At 39.7% G+C, this 22,944-nt stretch overlaps 1 protein-coding gene across 4 annotated transcripts in view; it reads left to right on the top strand.

Annotated features, from left to right (window-relative positions):
- The window catches only part of LOC139450159 (glycine receptor subunit alpha-2-like), an 86,243-nt gene that overhangs the window by 22,408 nt on the left and 40,891 nt on the right, over positions 1 to 22,944 (top strand). The gene's annotated exons all lie outside the window — the stretch shown is intronic.

Raw genomic sequence — 22,944 nt, 5'->3', positions numbered from 1 at the left:
CTGAGAGTGAGATAGTTGGACTTAACCCCGCTTTGACATCACGTCATCTTGTGGTTGAAATAGAGTATGATACTATTACGTTTCTCAAGGACCGTGGTACACAGTTGATAAGACAGGCAACACTGTCTCTTTCAAACATCGATAATAATGCCAACTGTAATCATTAAAAATTTCAAAACTTTGTCACAGTGTTAGGCCATTTAGATGTAATCGTACCAAAATCTGTGATGAGCCTCCTTTTCACAACCTTAATGACCAGTGTGTATGTAATAATGTGTTTTTGTCTGGCGTCCATGCTATTAGACGGAGAAATTGACCTGTTTTCAAATATTAACGAGGCATGTGTTTGTAGACAGACACTGACCGTAATCCAATATGACATACATGTCTGATGCCAGACAAATCCCGTTTTCCGCTGAAAATTAAACAAGAAAAACAGATAGCATTTCAGATTTACAATGGTAAATATACACTCAGAACATTTACCGGGACCTCCAGGTTTTGTCTGAATAAGCTGCGCATTTGCAGTGGATACACAGGTAAATGGCAGGTTAACAGAGGTTTTAGGTCGCGTTCAGGATAATTGCACTTTTATGGCGACGTGCATGAACGTGCGTGTCCTGTTTGTAGTAGGCGAGGCGTATGTCGGGTTTTATTGTGCTGGCCCTCTGAGATAACATGCAGTAATAGCTTCCCCAATCAGATACATAATATTGACTTGAAGTGTGCCAGGTCTGACTTCAATCCCACACAGCGCCGGACAGGGCAACAGCAAGTGCCATTCTTAACGTCACTTTGTATGATTTTTAAGGTCAGGGGATGAAAGCAAAATCCTACCGCATTCCGGGCAGACACTCTCCCACTACTCCACGCTGGCTGTGGATATATATTGTGAGGTTTGTGATTGCGTTGTGTCATGTCTTGAGTATATATAGTTTAATTAGAACAGATTTCATCTCAGGGCATCGTCTCGCTGTCACCAATCTACTTCCAGGGGAAAGTCGAGACTTATTGGTTAACTCTTAACGTCTGTTATGTCACGAAGCACTGCCTGATCGAATATTGGCATGGTGGTCAAATAAATATATACCTCTTGTTCTGGTACGGACATGACGTTCGCTATAACGTAACATTCTTATTTCAACTATTCTTCGTCACTGTCAGTTTACTATAATGGCTGTGTAATGAATTTACTAACATAGAGAACGTGATTTGGGTTCATTACCGTGTAATTGTTGTGCTGCGTAACGTAGGTGTGGTAACGTAAAGTAACCATGAATATAGAATTTCCCATAAAGGGAATAGACAATTAGGAGGAGCCATTCAGAACTGTACCAGGAGCCAACAAAATCTCTACAACCACTAGTATCAGAACGTACTACATGACATGTTCATAGAATATTTGAAGGACTGAATTGGTTATCGTTATCACATATGGGTATGGTTTGTTGATATAAAGACAGATACACTATTAAAGAACCAACTTATGACTATGCATTGGTTATGCACATTACAAGACAGATCTTGGTTGAATAATGATTACCCAATAGTCCTTGTTTGAACCAAACAGCGACAGAACCATTACCATAATCATGAAACTGTCTGCTCGTCCTTTGTACGAGCCCGACTATAACATTAACATGTTTTTATGAGGTATGATTCCAGGTGTTGTCGAACAGCTGAGCGTATTCTGCTATACCGGTGGCGTCCTCACAAACACATGCAAATGCAAGTCATGTGTTCATATGAAAAAGAAACCTCAACGGAATATGTGGTACAATAGAGTCAATAATCATTAGTAACCACAATCTTGACAGTTTCTACCGTTCATCAAAGTCAACATTCAACCTTAAGCTAAAAATGAGTTGATGATTACCAATAAGGAACCTCCTAAAATTGAGTTTTGACAAACATTACAAATCAACATCCAAACGGAAGGAACATCTGGCAGAAATCTCAGTTTCATATATAACTAGAAACGTTATTCACATGATTTCCAATAATTACCAAATCTTATAAGTAAGAAATATAAGAAACTACCTTTTTGCATGTGCTCTTTCCCTACTGCAAACATGCCTTTATTAATTAATGGTGTATTTAACCTTTACTGTATCACTATAAGTCTTTGCCGCAAATGTAAGTGAACTGTTTCACTTATACTGTCAAAAAACATCTAAGTCGAAACTCTGAAACCATATCCTCCAGCCTCCTGGCGTTCATTTTATTGTTGCTGCGTAAACCACAATAATCCGAAACCGGAATGTCGCAGCTTAAATCGATATTCGTGGTGTCAAGCACTCGCCACATACTATACCATCTTCCAGTAGCGTCAAAAGAAAAACTACAAAAAATGCCAATAACAAACACGGCATCTTCAGACAAGATAGTCTTTTTACGTTGGTGGCCTCCAGTCCATAAAACGTATATTCATGTTAGCTAGTTTATTGATTGTGAAATGTGTTACACCAACGCAAGGCAAAGTACTGTTACATCCCTGTCGGCGAAACAGACACCTTGTTAACACACTGAAGTGTAATGTGAGTTGATATTTAAGGCTTTCAAATGCGAGGTAGCTGTAGCAATCCTTCTTATACAATATTGTTATTCTTCAGACATCAATCCAAATTGCTGTTAAACTGCTGCCACGAAAAAGGGTCAATTGTCTGGTGTGTCTGGTGAAATAACTTTCTTCTGAAATGCACAAATGAAATAGCCCGACGTTGGTAAGCTGTTCACTCCGACAATAATGTCTGTTATTAATCTTTGCTTAAATTCAGATGGTAGTACGTACCGATAGGGGGCCCCTAGAGTCCGAGTCGCTGTAACGATTGTCCCATAACTACAGCATCATCCAAATTAACTAGTGATAATAACCAGTTGGTGGAATACGGTTTGTGGTTTCATGCTTGGTGTAGTGCCAGGACGAATGGCAATTGATTCTTGTTACTGGGACATTGGTCTTAAAGTAAACTATGATTATCTCTTGGGCCATCTGTTTATTTACGAAGAGCGGTGTGCAAGGGTGGTGATAAATATATTTATCGAATGTGTCACTGTTTACATGATAGCTCAAACATCACTACTGTCATGCAGACAAGAGCAACACGGGCTTCACATGTTATTTCTATTTGGGGAATCGAACCCTGCACTTTTAAGTAAACAAAGAGCATATTGTATTGGACTGTATGGACACTGGACATAGATGTGGAATAACCTAAAATAGATTTTATCATATAGTCAAACCTTCTGACCTTTATCAGTGACTCTAAACACCGGCAGTGCTTTCGTTCTATTTAGATGTTATAAACCAACAACGAAGGTTTCACAACACTTATTACACATGTTAAAGCGTTCTATAAGTTCCATTCGGGGCATTGGTGATAGGTGGCTCCGCAATTCGTCTGCAGAATTACTTCCCACATCATGTGTGTATGATATAGGGTTCGAATCCCGGTTATCCCCGATTATGGCTCGAGGTTTGTTAGCACCATGCTGCCCTCGTTGGTTTCAAATCAGTGCTAAGCGTCCAATGCCTGCATAACTTCGGGCTTTCCAAACACATTAAGCTGAAACGTCACGATATATCTGGAATACTTTTTAATACGTCGTCAAAACAAACTCTCTCACTTTAGTTCCATGCAATATGGTTATTGTGGATAACGTTCACACATTGCAGTATACGCACCAACCTTCGGAATAAAAGGTCTATATTATATCGCCCTTACTTATCTTCAGTAACCTTTGCACACGCTGAGATGATTGGAATTAAAACAAAAAATGACACAAAAACGTTCTGCCTTCTATCAAGAACCATGCTTCATTAACAAAGAAACTGCTGGTCGATAGGAACATAGCTGGCTTGTCTCTTGTTTTTAAGGTTTTGTTTACTTTTTGTTGTTTATGACTTTTGTTTTTGCAGGCGTAATCTCTTTTACGGAGATTATTAACGACGTTCAGGTCTGTCTCTGGGGATCGAGTTGCTTGATTTTAATGATACCGACCTTTGATTCATCGTTTGGGTTAGGTGTCTGTTGAATATTTTGCATCATTACGAGAGAGAAGTACATTTTGGTTCGAGAAATATCAGCGTATGCGATCTCGCCAAAAAACCAGTATGGTTATTTGATTAATGTGATCAATCATTAATTTTTATTAACCCGAAAATCACAATAACGTCTTAAAGGTATAGCCTGAACCTTATTATTAACGCTTTCTATGGGTAGAGGCTGAGCTGATTTGAGTCATATCAGACGCATATGTGAGGAAAGTCTAGAGTGATGCAGGTTGATGATGAAGGACCACTCTGGTAAAGCCAACGACCCATGGGGACGACCAACAGAATATGCATTCAGAGATCGGAACCTCAAATAGAGACTAATTATGTAGTCCTGTTCACCAGAACCATCCCGGCACATTCACATGTATGTTTCTAACTGTGAACAGTTGTGCAGTGTCTGGTTGAAGGAGATCGGTACCGACTTCCTGGTTTCACTACTATTGAAATAGAGGTGATTTATCGCCGGGCTGTTTAGTCGTGGTTAGTCCGTAATGATGTCTGGCATCCCCGCCGTGTCGTGTTGGCTTAGTTACTGCCACAGAAACAGGAAACAATGTATGTCTCACTTTCCTTTTTTGTCTGGAAAGAATAACAGACCATTGAGTGTAGTCCCCTCCCAGATTCCAAGGAAAAAAATAAAAAAAGGTTCCAACTCAAGTCCAGAATGATTTGGCAAGTCTTGGTTGTTTTAGCTCCTGGAATTCTTCTGGGCTACATTTGGATTTTATTTGTTTTTTTCACTTTGTAGATATATATTTTAAAATAATATACCTTATTTCTGGGACTAAATTTCAGTCTACATAGAGTGCAACCAGGGGGACGACTTTTCTCGCGGGCACCCTTTCTTGAAACTTGGCATGGATATTATAGAGCGTATGGTGTAAATATGCAATTGCCAATGCAAGAGAATATCCAGTGTAGATTATCCGCCGAAACAGATTTCATTTGACATACGTCAATCCACGTGGCCGTTAAAGATGGAGAACTACTTTTTGAAGATGTTAATGTTCAGATTACCTCAGTGTCTGGTTGGTTTAACGTGTGTTGATGCTATTCTCTATGTATCACATCTTCAAAACTACACGTCTGTTTTATGGTTTTAAAAGAAGTGCAAAATCTTTCTTTCAGAACTGGCGGTTCGTCACAATAAATCAATCTCAAACGCATAATTTTACTGCCGGTTGAATTCTCAGTAAGCATTTTCGGTATAAGATATTTTCGTCTGCAGTCACTTTGTTTTTGGCAATAAACACAAAAATAAACTCAACAAATCAACTTCGAATTCATTGCTTCAAAACTGGTTTATAAATAAATGAAGATAAGCACGTGATCAACATCTGTCATAAGGGTGAGTGAGTGAGATGGGTTTAGCAGTTATTAAATCATGGCCTGTTTGTTTGATGTAAGGACAGGTCTTAGGCGTCTACCATGTTGATGAACCTGGAATTCAAACCCACGATCAGTTTCTGGCAAACAAGCAACTCTAATCAGCCAATTGTGGATCTTTAGACGACTGGACCAGCCACGTATCCTCCACACATTTTTATCTATATAACGTCCTTCCTAGTTGACTGGGGGCACGGGTGGCCCAGTCGTCTAAGGCGCCGCGATTCGCTGTGCAGAGTTGCGTCCATTGTGCATGCTAGAAACCTATGATTGTGGGTTCGAATCCCGGTTCACCCCGATTATGTTTCTAGGTTTGTCAGCACCATACCCGTGCTCGTGGGTTTCACCGAAGTGGTAAACGTCTGAGACCTGCATCACTTCGGGCTTTCCTCCCACATTAAGCTGACACGCCGTGATATAACTGGAATACTGTTAAAAGCGGCGGTAAACCAAACTCACTCACTCACTCTTGGTTGACCACTTGCTTGGTACATGTACCAGAGACTCAAGTGAAACGTTGTATTTGCAGATTTCCATAAGTTAACCCTGTCCGAGAACCTGGTCAGTTCGACACGGACAATTGAATGTGGATGTTTAACGATGCCAACCAAATGCGTTTTTTTAAGTTTGGCTGATCCTGCTTCTTACTGCAATGTACCGCTACAACATGTTTGCGTGCGGCTTTCCAGCACGAAAATACTTTCTCGTGACCTCAGGTTAATGAACCCCGGTTTGCCATCGGCTTTGATGAATGCAGTTTCTTATTTGGGAAATGAATTATTCAGATCAACACATGCAAATTTCAGATCTAAAGTACAATTGGGAATTGGTAAGCAAATGATAAACATGAAAAAATTTACACGATCGGTAATTAGACAGAACCTGTGAATAATGATTGTAAGTTCGAAAAACACTCCAAAGATGAAACTGATTATAGTTACACGTGGTATAAGAACACGTTACATCTGCACATGATGCGGTGACATCGATCTCTACATTGTTGATAGTGACTATGCTGGACTTGAATAATACGTGAAAGGATATAACGTCTCTAGTAAATTTGTATTCCATTTTCTTAGATTATTGCATGCACTTAATAACTCATCATAACTGAATTTGTTTTAACTATCTCGATTTTTACAATTACCCTTTCTTTGAATATAACGGATTTTGGCATCGAAGAAATATCAACACGGAAACGATGAAGACGTGAGTTGTTTTAACGCCGTATTGAACAGCATTGTACGTCGTGATTGCGGATGTGAGAGCTACTCTGAAGGTGATGCAGGTCAATACGTTTACCATGTTGGCGAAACGCACACATATAAACCAATAATCAGATCAGAGATTCAAAACAGCGATCACGTGAATCTCGCGAGCCCAAAGAACTCACCAGGTGCGAGTACTGTAGGGTGTATCACCCTAGCTACGTCCAGGGGTATCTCAGGCTCCATTGAGCCACTCGCAACAAGTTAGAATAGAAGTCAAGACGCCAAGCCACGTGCATTCAATAACTGCCTACAGTAGATAATAACAGAAATACAAACTGAAGTAACAGTGACGGTGAGTTCAGACCATGATGGCCATTATATAAGTACCAACCTACCAACAAAAATACTAAAGAAACTAACTGACCCACACCTCAGTATAAATAGCCACACACAGTGTAGTGTTATAATGTTTAACGCCAGATGTAAGTAAGAAGAACCAAGGAACTTACTAAGTTTCCCCCATGGCCAGCGCAAGTGAGCGGTCCGGGTCAGCAGTAGTGTGAGACCTCGGTAGAAAGTGACCAATGGAAGGACAGCACCATTATTTATTACCCTGGCACGGACGTCAGAGGAATCTCTGGCAAGATTTGGTACTAAACACGTATACGGACGTCAGGAATCTCTGACAAAACTTGGTACAAAATACGTGTACGGACGTCAGAGGATATCTGGCAAGACCTGGTACATACTAAGTGTACGGACGTCAGATGATCTCTGGCAAGGCCTGGTACATAATAAGTGTACGGACGTCAGATGATCTCTGGCAAGGCCTGGTACATAATAAGTGTACGGACGTCAGATGATCTCTGGCAAGACCTGGTACATAATAAATGTACGGACGTCAGATGATCTCTGGCAAGGTTTGGTACAAAATACATGTACGGACGTCAGAGGATCTCTGGCAGGACCTGGAACAAAATACGTGTACAGCCTCTTGGGACCAAAATGTGTTTGTGTAAATTTGATTTGTCAAATTCAAACAAATACTCGTTAAATAAATTTGAGCAATGTTTACACTACATAAATTTTGAAGTACAGAATCTGGCTAATTTTAACAACTGCTGACGTTAATCATAGCATAACAACTGACGACATGATGAACATATTGTGAGTTGGAATTCCCATTTCAAAATAGGAAATGTAGTAAATTTCAAATACTCTTGAAATATATAAACCATCCACTTCACACGTGGTTAACATATTATGCAAGGCACATGTAAGATTTGAAACCTGATTGCCAAGGTAGTCTTAAACTAATGTTGATAAAACTGTGTATCATGAAACACAGATGTATAATTATCATGTTCTGGAGTATACTACTATTAGTGTATATATACCCACAAACGCATAAGCGCACGAACGTTCAAACGCAAGTCGTTATAGTGCAGTAATCGTAGACACGTGCATTTAGCAAAGTATACGATTGTGTGCATATACTGGCATACCTGTAGCGATACCACCATGACAGTGTAGCCCCTGGCAATAAATAGACATAAACGCACGAACGTACAAACGCACGTCGCTATAGTGGGTAATCGTGAACACGTAAAACCCCATGTCAAATCAAATTAAATTAAAGAGTTGAAATACATTTGTGACGGAATAACGGTTAACTTGTTATATCAACTTCGTTTTATCCCTTTACAGAATCTCAATAGTTATATCAATACAACAACGATATCAATGTGCATGTATGTCGCCCATATATGATTTTTTAAATACAAAATTTAATTATATCAAGGTTATATAACAACAGATAACAATAACCGTTTTGTCTTAGGACGCTAGGCTGTGGTGTAACATGTAACTACAATTTGACGTGTTGCTTTACGCTATTTGAAGTAGAAATATTAATAAATTTAATAGATATACTCATATTCTGTATCGGTCAAATGAAATGAAATCCATTTATAGCAACAAATTCAAACATCAAGGTTGTGGTAAACTGGGCTAATATTAGCATACTGAACCCCAGTCTGGCATCACACTGAACAGACCATCTCAAGGCATTTCCTGCCGATAGTAATGTCATGGATTACAGCCCATCTCGCTGTGCGCTCATCAACCGATAACATCCCTCACACACTCGAATTGTCCACCAACCCCCTGGCACCAACACATGTTCGATGTAAAGTGTTAAAACACCTATTACATCTTCTATTTCGGAGACTTTACTGTACCCACGTTTAGGTCCGGTCATTCTTAAACATTGGCCGTGTGTGGGAGCGGGCTTCCTCTCGTAATCAGCAATAGCTCAGCGTTATCCCGTCGGGAGCAAGTGTAAAAAGGTCTTGGGCAAGAGTACAAGAGGGGTTTAGCGTCAGCGCTACACGGCATTGTGAATGAGTACATGTAAGTAGAAACGCGTTCAAAAGTTCTAGACCTCATACAAGCGGTTGATTAGGGTACGATGACACACACGATCTGAGGTACAAAGAAGATTGTTAGTGTTCCTCTCAGGCCACTCTGCTAGCACGGTCACATCTACATCAATAGTCAATGATATATAACAAAGTGTTAAATGTCCACCATCGTCACACAGTAACATTTATATGTTAGTCAGTGTTCTTCTGGTATTATCGTTGTTCAAATTAAGTGTATACGCGCGTAGATATGATCATGATTTGTCCAAACTAGATTTGCTAAGGCAACAAATAAACACACCATTTCTGTCACAAATGTAAATATAAATATGCGTGTTGGCACCCTGGAAAGAAAGGTGTTATATGCTGATACTGCATTTAGCAAAGTATACGATGGTGTGCATATTCCTGGAGCGATACCACCTAGACAGTATAGCCCCCGTCAAATAAATATGGCCAAATAGCTAGCTTATTATTTACAGCTGAAAATGTGAAATTCTTTATAAAGGTTTGTTCAATTAACTGCGACAGAAAACAATGTAAGCCAGCATGGGCAGAAGGCACGCTGGGGTTTCTTTACTGACTGAAATACATCCATTCGTGACTGACCGTAGCTTCAAGGAGCAAGATGTGACTTGAATGTGCTTGCAATGACCTTTTGTGATCTTGGCATGTTTACTTTTCGTGATTTAGTCACGACTCTGAAAAATTATAACTAATACTTGAGCCCACTTTAAGATTCGGGTAAGACTTGTTCTTCAACAACACATGCTTATCGTAAGAGGCGACTAAGACTCGCTGACTGGGTTGCTGCATGACATAGTATCCCAGATGCGTAGATCGATGCTCATAGTGTCAACAAACAAGCAACAAACAAATTGTACTTGCCTTGACACTGCTCCTATGTTTACAGACAGTTATCCTTCCACAGTTCATGGTTATTATGTTATGTTTCAGGAGTCCTCTATAGTTATCTCTTATCTCGAGCCTAGAAAGCCATATATGATTAAGTCTGAGAATGATAAAGAACAGACAAATGTGATCAAATAAAAAAAGACTTAAACATTAAGTTGTTACCATGGTTTGCACTAAATCAATGCACTTGACCGGCTAGAACCTGACGAATGATATAATTAATGCAATTATTATAAACCAAATTGCATTTTCTCGAGAGGGACAACTTGTTATTACAACCATTATTACTACAGCTATTGATGAGAGCTGAACTAATTCCTCATTCGAATGTTATCGTGGTACACTCAAGACATTATTTCGTTCTCATGTATTGCGTCAGAAAAAACAAATGAGATATTTGTACATCATTGTCCTTTGATGGTTGTCGTACTTGCAGTGAAACGGGCTTCGTGACGAATACAGCAATAAGACTACACGTTTGCGTGTCAAACACGCTCAGCCAAACGGAGATTAATAGGTTTTGTTCTACCAGCTGGAAGGTGGCGCTAGCACGAGACGTGTACTCCTTAAGATCAATTGCTTTACTTTTTGAAAATGCCCAGCTTGAGGAGATCCCGGACACGGAGCTACACAGAGGCCCAATGGGTATCAAGGAACCAGTAGGAACCACCATTCGGTGCATTCTTTATAGATTCTAATCAATTTTCCCCGATTACGTTACCCTATAATGCTCGCTTTGAGGGTATTTCGGCGATAAAGGTTGGAAAAGAAGTGTTATTCTGTTTAATAGGAACCTCAATTTGATTTCCTGTTTGTGAATTCTTGAATTATATTAAGAAGAATGTTGAATTTAGAACATATTTTTTTTGTTTTGAACGTATGAATGTGAAATCCATTCCACTATTAAAGAGGTTTGCTTACGTTGTCCTAGCTTCCAATGGTTCATTCTGTTGTATCAACGGAGTGTGCCACTTTGATTTTGATGATGTTTGTTTGTTGTTTATACGGCGCACTCAACATTAGTCGAGGTATATGACGGTGATCTGTACATAACCGCGTCTGGACCACACAACCCGTCGTCGGGGTACAATAAAACACCACCATCCAATCCATGGCCTGTAAAGACAAGCATAGGTTGCTGGGAAACTATTCTAACCAGGTATCCCATGGAGCTTCAGGATGTTCGTTGCAGGAAATGTGTTTGTGTGATGAATCTGATGTCTGATAACTTCATTATTTAAAGCCCATGCTTGTTCATGTGTTTGTGTGATGAATCTGATGTCTGATAACTTCATTATTTAAAGCCCATGCTTGTTCATGTGTTTGTGACGGATGCCACTGGTGGGGAAGAATACGTTCACCTTTTCGCGAACACATGGTACCATCACTAAATTGTTGTGATACATATATACTTACGCTACAGTCGAATTCGGAAAAGGGACTCTACTTTTAGCAGATATTTGTTACGATTATAAAAGGGTTTTTTCGCTTCTACGTATGCACCTCAAGAAGCGTTAGAACATCAAACACGGACACAATGTCTTTTCATGTACATAACAAGATTGATGTTAAAAAAACAATAAGAGAAAACTGTTTATAATTCGATTGTCGATAATGGGAGTTGATCAGGTTGAAATTTATTCATTATGATGTTTTGCAATAAACAAGAAATCGCACACACTATCGGTTAAAACCAAGAATGGGCACATCACTCGCATTTGCATGTCATATATCACTGTGTACAGACCTTTAATGGCGTCTATTGACATTGGACACGATATAAGGACATGTGCTCTGTAGAAAAAGGAGTTTAGTAGCCTTATGAACTGCCTGAGCAATGAAGTGTCCTGCACATAACATGTACAACGCATCGCCACAAGTCTTAAGATAGTAGAGGAAATCTTCTCGACAGCAAAGGGTTGTATGGAATATACTCTTTTAAATGTTAACAGCCAATGTTAACTTGTCTTTATTCACATGGTTCTTGTGTCTTTTCGCATGACCATAATCATTCAGCAAGTCTTTTCTAAATGATCAAATTAAAGTTTAATTTCGAGGTCAGGGTTTATTCCCGGAGGCGATATTGGTCCTTGCTCTCATTACTTGGGTGATCGTCTTATCAAGCGTCCTCGCATTACAGTGTCAGGTTTAATTAACATTTCATAAAGAATCGGTGCTACCTCTAATCAACATTCCATTGGTTTCCAGGAAATTGTCTTTCTTTCAACTTCGTCTTCTGACAAAGGTAATCTTGCAACAATAATGAAGTAATTTACCAGAAACGAAGGACAGGACAAATGATCATGCGTGTTTACAAAGGAGCAACCGATTAAACGATTCCACAGAAAAGACGAACAACCCATTAACGGTATTAAAGAAAATGTCCAGTTTCGAAACGTTAACCTTTTAAGGTTTAGATAAAATATCTATTAATCGAATGTCGTTGGAGTGAGTGAGTCAATGAGGGCGTGACGTTTTACGACATGTCAGCAATATATCCAAACATTAACTGTTTTGGACGATCACAATGAGTTTCACATGGTTGGAATCGTATCTGGTATCGAAGAGGGTATTTTAAGTTAGTGTTCCGAATCCAATCACTTTTGTGAATTTAAACTGTTAAAACTAACTATCGTTCCGGGGATCGGCGTGACGAAAGAACTCTCCTGCAACTGAGGTGTCCCAGGACGTCGGAATAGTTTTGAAGAAGGGAAGCATTCATGATCATATATTGTGTGTGGAAAATGGCAACAATGAGAATCCCTCAAAACGATAGCATGTGCGTTAGTTTAGTGGAATTTAATGCTTTTTTCACACATGTTAGCTGTATGTTCCCTTGCTTCAATCGGCTGAAGCCAACACTGAAACTTGTGATTTGAACAAAACAATTGTATCTCTTATGTTCGCTGTTCATAAGAGTATCACTCATTCAACGTAATATCATGACAGCCAGTTGCACATGTACATGTACATCATCGCTCGCTTAGATCAATATCGAGCTCCATTTCATCTCGCACGTTCAATATCTAACCAAGAATAGGCAGATATTGTATTTCAGCTCGAACCAACAAAAATGCAAGGCATACTGACAAACAAGTTGTGGTACAATTTGCATGAATTTGACGTCAGACAGTAGCATAGTCACCTTTCGATACAACTCACTTCGGGACCATTCAGTAGTCTACAAAATAAGTAAAATGTCAACAACTAATTCGATGAACTAGGAATAAACGTTAAAGAGACACGCTCCTCACCAAAGTCATTCGGCCGCCTCCGTGGTCTAGTGGTAGAGCGTCAGCCCGGAGAGCGGAAGGTCCGGGTTTCGAACTCGGCCGCGTCATACCAAAAGATGTTCAAAGATGTTACTTGTTGTTAACCTGTCTGGGGCTCGGCATTTGGGGGATAAAACAAGGACTGGTCGGCTCGGAGTCAGTATACTGTGTCTGTGTTAAACTACGGCATGGTATCTCAGTTGGCTGGCACTATCAATCGTCATCAGTTCGTCCTAGTACAAGCCGCCACACACACGTGCATGCACATCACTATATAAGTGCAATAATCTTGGACGCGACCTCAAACCCCGTTTCACGTCATCTCACCAAAGTCATTGAAATAGTGCAATGTAATATCCCTAAAGATCGCGACCCCGTCCATACGGGGATGGCTTACGGGTCTCTAAAAGTCCACCTCCGATAGGATCGCGATCGTATTGGTTACTGATATCGACCGGTGTTGCTATTTACTGTATTTGGATCATGTTGAAAAGAAGTTAGTTTTGAAATGTAGTGTATCTAGGCAGATACACGTGAAGTGGAAAGTGGTGGGAAGATATAATTCCTGCCATCTGCCCCTTTCATCAGATCTATATCGAAAAATATTTTTCTTTGTCGTGGCAAAATCTTTCGAAACTTACGGCGTCACAATTTCAGCACGAGTGAAAAGACCTTGGATGAACCCCAAACCAGTTGCATGTTCTATCTCAGTTCGTCTAAAGATGCAATTGTCAAATTAAGTAATACTCTTGGAGAATGTCGTCACAGAGAGTATAGTTCTTGATGTTGTTTTGAAACGTTTGGCCAAACCGGAAGTCCACTAAATCAGAAAAGGACCGCATGTCCCTGAACTTGTAATCGGTTTCCCATTATGTTCCACAGTATTTCAAATTTCGTGAGGGGCAGTCGGGTAGCCTAGTGGTCAAAGCGTTCGCTCGTCACGCCGAAGACCCGACATGGGTACGATGTGTGAAGCCCATTTCTGGTGTCCCCCGCCGTGATATTGCTGGAATATTGCTAAAAGCGGCGTAAAACCATACTCACTCACTCACTCACTCAAATTTCATGAACCATCAATATTTTCGTTCCCTAAAACAAACACCATTTCATAAGTTGTTAAATTATAGGAACGTGTTGTAGAACTTGTTGTCGATGTTAATTCCACTTCTTGTGTCTGTCACGACTCTCACTGCTCACAACCTGACTACACATCACTCAATTGTAGACAATAACTCCATTTTTGTGGACTATCTATGGCTAACACATCGCGAACAGCCTATTATCAGTTCTGGTCACAACGTATTGATAATTAATCAAATAATTATGAAGAAGATATGAAGATGAACCTGTTGAATGTCTCTCAGACTTAGAGTAGGATCAGTGTGTAGTGTTGGTGTGAATGAATGAGGAAACAGAATCGGAATAAAAAACCTTTCCATGGTCATAAGCTACAAGAATTGTCGGTTGTACGATTCCGACTATATTAGGACCCTGTGTTATGAATCACTATCAACCAGTGAGGATATCTTTATTCTGTCCCAGTCAGCTGTCATCCAAAATCTGGCTACCCACATGAAAATGTGAAGTTGTTCCCACCGATATATTAAACGCATAGGACCAGTGTGTTAACTGAAGAAGCACTCTCCCCAAATTTTGTAAGAGTCCAACATCGTTTGGCTTGACTCTGAAACCTGAAGCTATGTCCATTCCTCTTTTGTACTGGATTCCAAAGTCCCATCAAAAATGCACAAAGAGAGATATATTGCAAAGGTATCACCAAATCCCTGTGTTAAAGGTAATTCGAAATACAGACCAGTAAAACGTACTATATATGCTCAGAAAACATTTGAGAAAAGTGGAATTAATGCTTGATTTCTTTTCCGTTTAAGAAAAGAACCAAATAAAGACAAACCGCTATCCCACACGTCAAACATAAAGGAAAACTTTAGAACATTCTGTCATCCGTGGGAAATTTGTGTCACTAAACTTGGTGACTACAGATAAGTTATCTCCATATTCCAAGATTCAGGGCAATTTGTCAAAAATAAAAGTAAATGCCATCAGAAGTTTTCTGACAAACAATTTGTATAATGCTGGGCTATGTGAAATGTGGGAACATGACATTTCAGCACGAAGTAGGCATCCCCATGGGGTCCAGTTGTACTGCCCCCTTTGTCTACATTTAAATGGCAGGTGTATTGCTAGGTGCGGCGTTAGGGAACAAACCAACACCTACATTTTGTAATGAACATTAGGGCGGGTTTGCAGGACATCCATACCCTTTTCACGAACATCCCGTGTCATTACTCAAACAATTTGCTTTTCAAAATTTGTCTCATCCGTATTGATTGTTCATTATCTTGTCACAAGATATGAATGAATGAACGTTCAAAGTAAACTCAATATAGCAACTTTGCAGATCTTAATAGTTTGTGACTACTTTATCAAAAACGCTAGATAAAAGTTAAATTTGGAAGACAGTAATAGCTAATAAACAGACGATATCCCAAACTTAAACTGAAGTAAGTGATGTATTGTCAAGTATGTTTTTGAATGGTCTCATTGTAGCAAAGACATTTGCCTACTTTGAAATTGATGTTTATAATGGTAATTTATCGTTTGTCAAGATTTGAATGTGTTTACAGCGGATGAAAACCGTAGTTACATGGCACTTCAACCTCAACCTCAACCTCATAGGGTCACCACGTGATAGTGTAGTCTGGTTACCGAGTTTGACAATATCTATTTGTCTGATGATTCACGTCTATTCTCTGTTTAAGATTGTAGTCCCTCGTCACCAAATGTAGTTTCTTTGTCTTTAACCTGACATAATCAGCACAGAGGCTTATTAGAAGTGAAATATTATGATGAACTATCTATTAATCTCGTCATATAGTTTATTGTATCCATAAGATATATCATGATTGATAGCTAACAGAAAGTGTCTGATTCCATATCTCTGTTTTTCATCAACCTGGGAACATAGAAATACCAGTTCGAAATGTAAAGGACAATCCGCCTGTTTCTTATACAGTTGCAGAGACAATGGGTTTGGTGATGTATTTATATGGACAATGATGATATTATACAATTGTTCTGGATACCTCCCCTGAATAATAGTGAGATTAAACATGAAATACAGGTCCGGTGGTAGCTTTCCTATAACAGACTGATTCATAATGGCAGAGAAATGTAATGGAAGACCCTGGACAAGTTTGCAAATGTTTTTATCAAATAGTGATGATACCGGGTGTTCGCGAAACAGTGCGGTTATCCTGCCCAACCTGTGTCACCCGTCACAAAGGAAATTTTACGATGAAACTTGGTGAATGGCGGATTGTAAGGCATGTTCACGTAGATAAATACACATTATGTGTTTTGAATGCTAACCTTAAAGCATAATGGAAGAACAGAACAAAGCGTAAAACTGAATTAAAATGACTTAACATGAGAACTATCTTCACCACTTCACCACTGCCAGGACCATCTGGTCATAGAACTAAATACAAGCTTCGCCTTGATCATGGTTTGTTCCTTGTCCTACAGTTGTGGTACTCCTCCACGACCTCCGCAGTCGAACAATAAGCCGCCACACTATGTTACATCAGATGTTTGAAGGGTGTCACGGAGCTGTGCTCCAATGATCAGGGGATCTATTAAGCATATTAAAGTGATAATCAAAGCGCGGGAACAGATTCACAGAATTATTATTAACAGGTTAATTTACCAATAGATAACAAAAATACAGGATCAAATAAACCGTGTGCGATGACAAAGGCTACTGATTAATTAAATCAGCGCAAACACACGAGCGGCTTGGCTAAGCAACTGTATTGCAGAAATAAAATGAGAGTGGCTAAAATAACACTTTGGCATGACACAGACAAGAAACATAGCTCTACAGCCAATGAAGGCGGTTGCGACCAATTAACACTTGAGTTATTAACACAACACTCTAAAGAGTGAATAACCTTGGCTGGGTTAAATAATAAACACATAAGGCTATCCCTAAACTAAGTCACCTGGACTATAAAATAGACGAGTACGTCTGAATATCAAACTAGTCTAACAGACTAAAGATTCAGTCACTTTGACTGAGCAAAAAATGCTAAAATTCCCCAAAAAGGTGCCCCATATTCACTTACTTACGAAACCTGAGCTTTATATGACCACCCCCTAGCAAACCTACCCTTAAAACAGCCTAACGAGTCCTGGGGGTAAAGACACAAGATCTGACGAAGTTTTTTATATATACTGCGCGCTGACCTCATGGCGAACATTCTCTCCTGAACAACCGTGGAATATATTGTCTGTGGCGCATAGTCTACCAGTGTTTCTAAACATGGTGAAAATACGAATAACAAAGTAGCTACTATATCTATACTGAAAATGTAAGTACCAAAATAAAACAGCTGAACATAAGCCAATCAAGGGTATTATTAGATATTTACAACAAGCTATGTACAATTATTGATGAGGCAAAAAATACATGAGAAATATCTGTGTGTACATATCAAGTCCCCTAATGTTTGAAAATCAGTCACAAAAACATTTTCAATACTTGAACATATAGGAGATAACAAACATCAAATGAATACATGGTATGAATGTGCCATTGAATCACAAGAGAATGAAACAGGTCACTAAATCTCTAACATAGAATGCAATGAGACTGTGCGACGACGACCACCGGACATTCCCGAGCGGTGCCGGAAATAAAGTGATGGACCGGAGTGGTCACTTGACCGTGACCAGGGTAGATTCGAGGAAAGGTGGCAAAGGGCGTGCGCACATCGAGGCAGCTGTATGTCTAGTGGCTGCGGATCACCCGCTTCGACGACTGATCCTGCTTTTCACATGAATATATTTGAATATAACAAGGAGTCTCTAAGACTGACTGTTTTCATGTTGAAAAAATGACATTAATCTACAGCGGTGCATTGATGTGCAACAATGTTTACTAGAGGAAAGTTTGAAGAAACCCCATTTCTAATTTGACGGCAATGTGTTCAGAGCAGCCTCGTTCCTTGGAATCAGCTACTTGGTTCAATCTCCCCAAAGACGGCCGGATGGTTCTTGGCATCGGAAATTTAACTTCAGTGCAAAACAGGGAATTGCATGTGCAACTCCGAAACATATAAACGCGTTATCCGCGTCTCTTTAAAGAAACAAAGAATGTCGGTAAAGCGAGCGAGCTCTACTTCGAGCAAGGAGTTCATACGAACAGTCCTGTGGAAAAACGTAATTGTATTGCACACACTCCGGATAATAAGTTCATGAAGGTCGATCCGTGATATTATCCTCAACTTTGTTGTGGTGTTTTGTTAATCTATTTCTGCTATTTTTTCGAATCTTTTATAGGTTCAGATATTTGTCACAGAGTTCAGTTATATTAATTTATTTATTCATATGCTTTTAAGATCGGTTGTATTCGCAACGTTTGTGGCCGAGCTTGCTTTGTTGAGCTCTGATTATCAGAAAGACGAGAGCTTGCTAATAGAATCTAAAAACGTACGTACAAATACATTATTCATTGTTCACGGGTTTGTTGAATATGTTTCTCTGTTGAATATCCATTCTATTCTAATTTACTTTCCTTTTAGCTCCCATTTCAGATGTGTTGTGTGGTTGAAAGTACTGCTGTTTAGAAAAGCCGTGGTTACTCATTACATCAAGACCTTTCACAATATTATAGTCATTTAGAATATAATTATTTGGGATCGTGAGTTAATGGATGAAGAGCTCACATAGAAAAGGTAATTAACGTTAATTTACAGAAACTGAGGATCAGAAAATAACTTCAGCATTCCCGTTTTCACCTATCATCCGTACGAAATATTCTTTATTGAATGATGGCCGACCGCTGGGAAAAGAATTGTAACCCGGCTCTGCTGGTGTTATAACACAACACTTTATCGCGATCAGAAAACCTATATGCTATGACAGCGACAAAATCCTTTCCACATTCATAAGAAATAACTGCTAAAAGCAGAGTTGATTATGTAATTCCGACTATATCATGAGCATGTGTCTAAGTGTTGCTATCAATTAAATTGTTTGATAAGCTTTTCGGTATAGATCATCACACCGTTGTCAAGCAATATTACCATTACTTGTTATACCGAAACGGTGTTACAGTCAAATTAAGATGTTGTTATCCATTATTTGTGTCTAATTTATCCCTATTAAATAGTGATGATACCAGGTGTTCGATGAAAGGTGAGCGTATCCTGCCCCACCGGTGGCGCTAAAAACAATAAGGAATTGCATCGGACACTGGTGTGTCAAATTTGTAAATTTTCTCCACATGACCATCATAAAAAATTTGGGAAACTTTAATGAGGCCTTGAATGTTATAACTCTGTGATCAAATAACCTTTGAGCAAGAATCGTATGACGCTCTTTTTAAATATCCATAGAAATTACAGAGCTCGGTTGTAGCTAAACATGTGAAATGAAGACACCGAAGACTGAAGCATGTGGAACAGTGACCGACATGAAGGGAACAGTGACTTCAGTGAACATTCTACAGACCGCCTGGTTCAGCTCGTAGTTTGTTTGTTGTTAAATGACGCACAAGAACCTGTAAATATCCGAATTTGGACTAGACAAACCAGTGATTGATGCATTGACCCACGCCGTCGTAAACAAGCTGAGGATGAGGGACATACTGGCAATGTCAATGTTGATTTTGTTGATGGTTCTGCACTGCTGGACGGTACGTAAATGACTGTCAACAAAGTGAAGTGCCATATCAGATCGGCACATACTCAGTTTTTCAAGGAGAGGCTGTCGGATTGACCACTGCATCAAGTTTATCAGCAACCCTGAGTCCTTCGCTTGGATGAAGTCGGCTGGCCTAGAAATTGATCCAGAAGGCTGTTTGCTGTTCAGGAACAGTCACTTCCCACTCAAAACCGTCAATGTGTCATTTTGCATCAAAATGTAAATATGATATACAATATTATTATACAATGAATTTATTGAGACAGTCCAACACATTTTTAGTGGATGCCCAGCTCTGGCACAAACACTGTATCTTAAACGGCATGATCCAGTGGCTTGATCATTTTATTCGCCATGATTGTGGTTTTGACACAGAGGTCCACCCATGGTACGATCCACAATATGTAGAGGGCGTCATGGAAAACGATAAATACAAAATTCTTTGGAATAGGCCCGTATACAGTCTCCGTTATCTCAGACCAATGATCCTGATCTTGTCCTTTTTGATAAATCCAATGAAATCATTTATATCATTACTTTTTTTAAAGTCCCTTTTGACACTAATGTAATTGACAAGATTCAGGAAAAAAACATTGCAAATATGCAGACCTCGCTTTCAAAATGTCAAACTTGCATCCCAATTACCAAGTTGTCCGACTCCCCATTGTTCTCGGTGCCTTAGGCTTGGTACCTCCAAATCGGATGACATTGGGAGAGTACCCGGGTTTGCTGCCAGGAATACAGCCCTTCTGACAATCTGGGTAATGTAATAGGTTGCAGTGTTGGGGAGTCTTCACATTCTCCGAAAAGGTATGCGTAGGTTCGACAAGGCAGCACTTTTTGGGAGAAGTCCCATACGCTGTCTGGGGTGCGTGTAGAGGGTGCAAGGGCCCTGAGCTGATGATGAGCCTAACCAGCCTGTGCTAGGATAACTCAAACCCTCTTTGCTGCTATTGTTTATTTTAATCTGTATAATGATAATAGTAATACTAATAATAATTATAATGATAATAAGAAGAAGCTTAGGTCATATGTATAACGTCAACAGTACGAAGGGCAAACTTAAAGCGCATGGCATTAATAGATCGGGATTAATTCCATTTGCATTCTCCTGTCGAGAATACAACCTGAACTGCCTACTGTGTATTTATAATACCATCTACTTAATCGCTATTGGATAAACAGGCAAATGTATCCAATCAGATGGCTTTCCGAGCACGGTCACCCATGTGTCTACACTCCGCCACCAGCTTCATTTACCTTTGCGTCATGCATAGGATCACGTGCCACCATGATACAATCGGCTGGGTCACTGAACGTTGTTTCCTACTTAGCGTCTTACAGTCATCTATCTCACAATATTGTTTTAGTTGCTCCCCAGAGAACAATGAATATGTTTATTCATAGAAAAGCGATTGATGAGAAATGCATACAGTTTATGATATTCAGTATGAGGACAGCTATGAAGAAACTGAGATAGGTCAGCGTTGTGTCATGACCTTAGTCTTGATGCTGGACAAAGACTCCTCGGGGAAATTTATCGAAACGGACAATGCTACTGCAGACAGTATATTGAAGGTGGCACCTTGACTCTAATTGTATGTTGTACTATATTCTCAGGACCTTGTGGTATTCAATTATGCGAGGCTAAGACAATGATGTAGGTTTCATGTGAATAAAATAGGCTTCATGGCAAACACATCGCCCCAGGATAACACATTCTGAATATAGTGGTGCTGTGTTTAAATTTAGATAAAACATATGACAGCAACTCCCACAGAAGGAGATCGAGGAAATATGTGCTCTATTAATGTAAGACAGTCTTCCAGAACATATCAGGAGAAATGTGTAAGTAATTGCAATAGCTTTGATTTAACAATTGGACTTTGTTGAATACATGTGAGGTTTAGTTATTTCCGATCAATGACAATTTCATATACGTAACATAAACAAATCTTATGGATTTCAAAATCGCTATTCGCTCAATGAAACTTGTCGGTACAGAAACCCTGCTTAAAACTAACTCAGCTCTGTCTTCATTGATACTACATCTTCTAAAATGCCAATGAAAGATACAGAAACAAATCCGATGTCATGAAGAGTTCTTATACGTAACTGCTACGAAATTTCATGTGTGAAATGCTTTAAATGTAATGCCGGGGCAATGGATATATATCTGTCGTAATGTCTTGATCATGTCCGTTCTTGATTCAGATAGTTCAGATACACCTTGTGTAAATGAGATTCATGCATCTGCAGACGCTAATTCTAAGTTTGGCATCGGTCGGACGCGCGTACGGAGACCTGTGTGATTGGTGTCATCACTTATCTGACCGTAGGCCAGATAATGTGTTAACATTGTTGTATTATGGGCCCATAGCACAAACACACACACACACACACACACACGCACGCACGCACGCACGCACGCACGCACGCACGCACGCACGCACGCACACGCACGCACACACTCACACACACACATATATATATATATACACATACACACACACACACATATACACATACATATACACACAAACACACACAGATACACATACACACAAACACACAGATACACACATATACACATACACACATACGCACACATACAAACACACACAAAAACTAACAACAACAACACACTGACATGACGTATCTCATGCATGAGCGCACATAACGCGTTCATGTGGAACATATTATAGAAATATCCTTTAAATCATTATCGCCTGACGCTATATCCACACAACTCATGCATCTGCAGTCCTGGAGTTGTACAGGGTATGGTGGGGGGCGTATCATTATCGCCTGATGCTATATCCACACAACTCATGCATCTGCAGTCCTGGAGTTGTACAGGGTATGGTTGGGGCGTATCATTATCGCCTGACGCTATATCCACACAACTCATGCTTCAGCAGTACTGGAGTTGTACAGGGTATGGTGGGGGCGTA

The sequence above is a fragment of the Haliotis cracherodii genome, unplaced genomic scaffold (assembly GCF_022045235.1).
Source record: "Haliotis cracherodii isolate W230 unplaced genomic scaffold, xgHalCrac1.p SCAF_8, whole genome shotgun sequence".
NCBI classification, from domain to species: Eukaryota; Metazoa; Mollusca; class Gastropoda; order Lepetellida; family Haliotidae; genus Haliotis; species Haliotis cracherodii.
The sequence above is the reverse complement of the archived record's forward strand: the minus strand, read 5'-3'. Positions and strand labels throughout refer to the sequence as shown.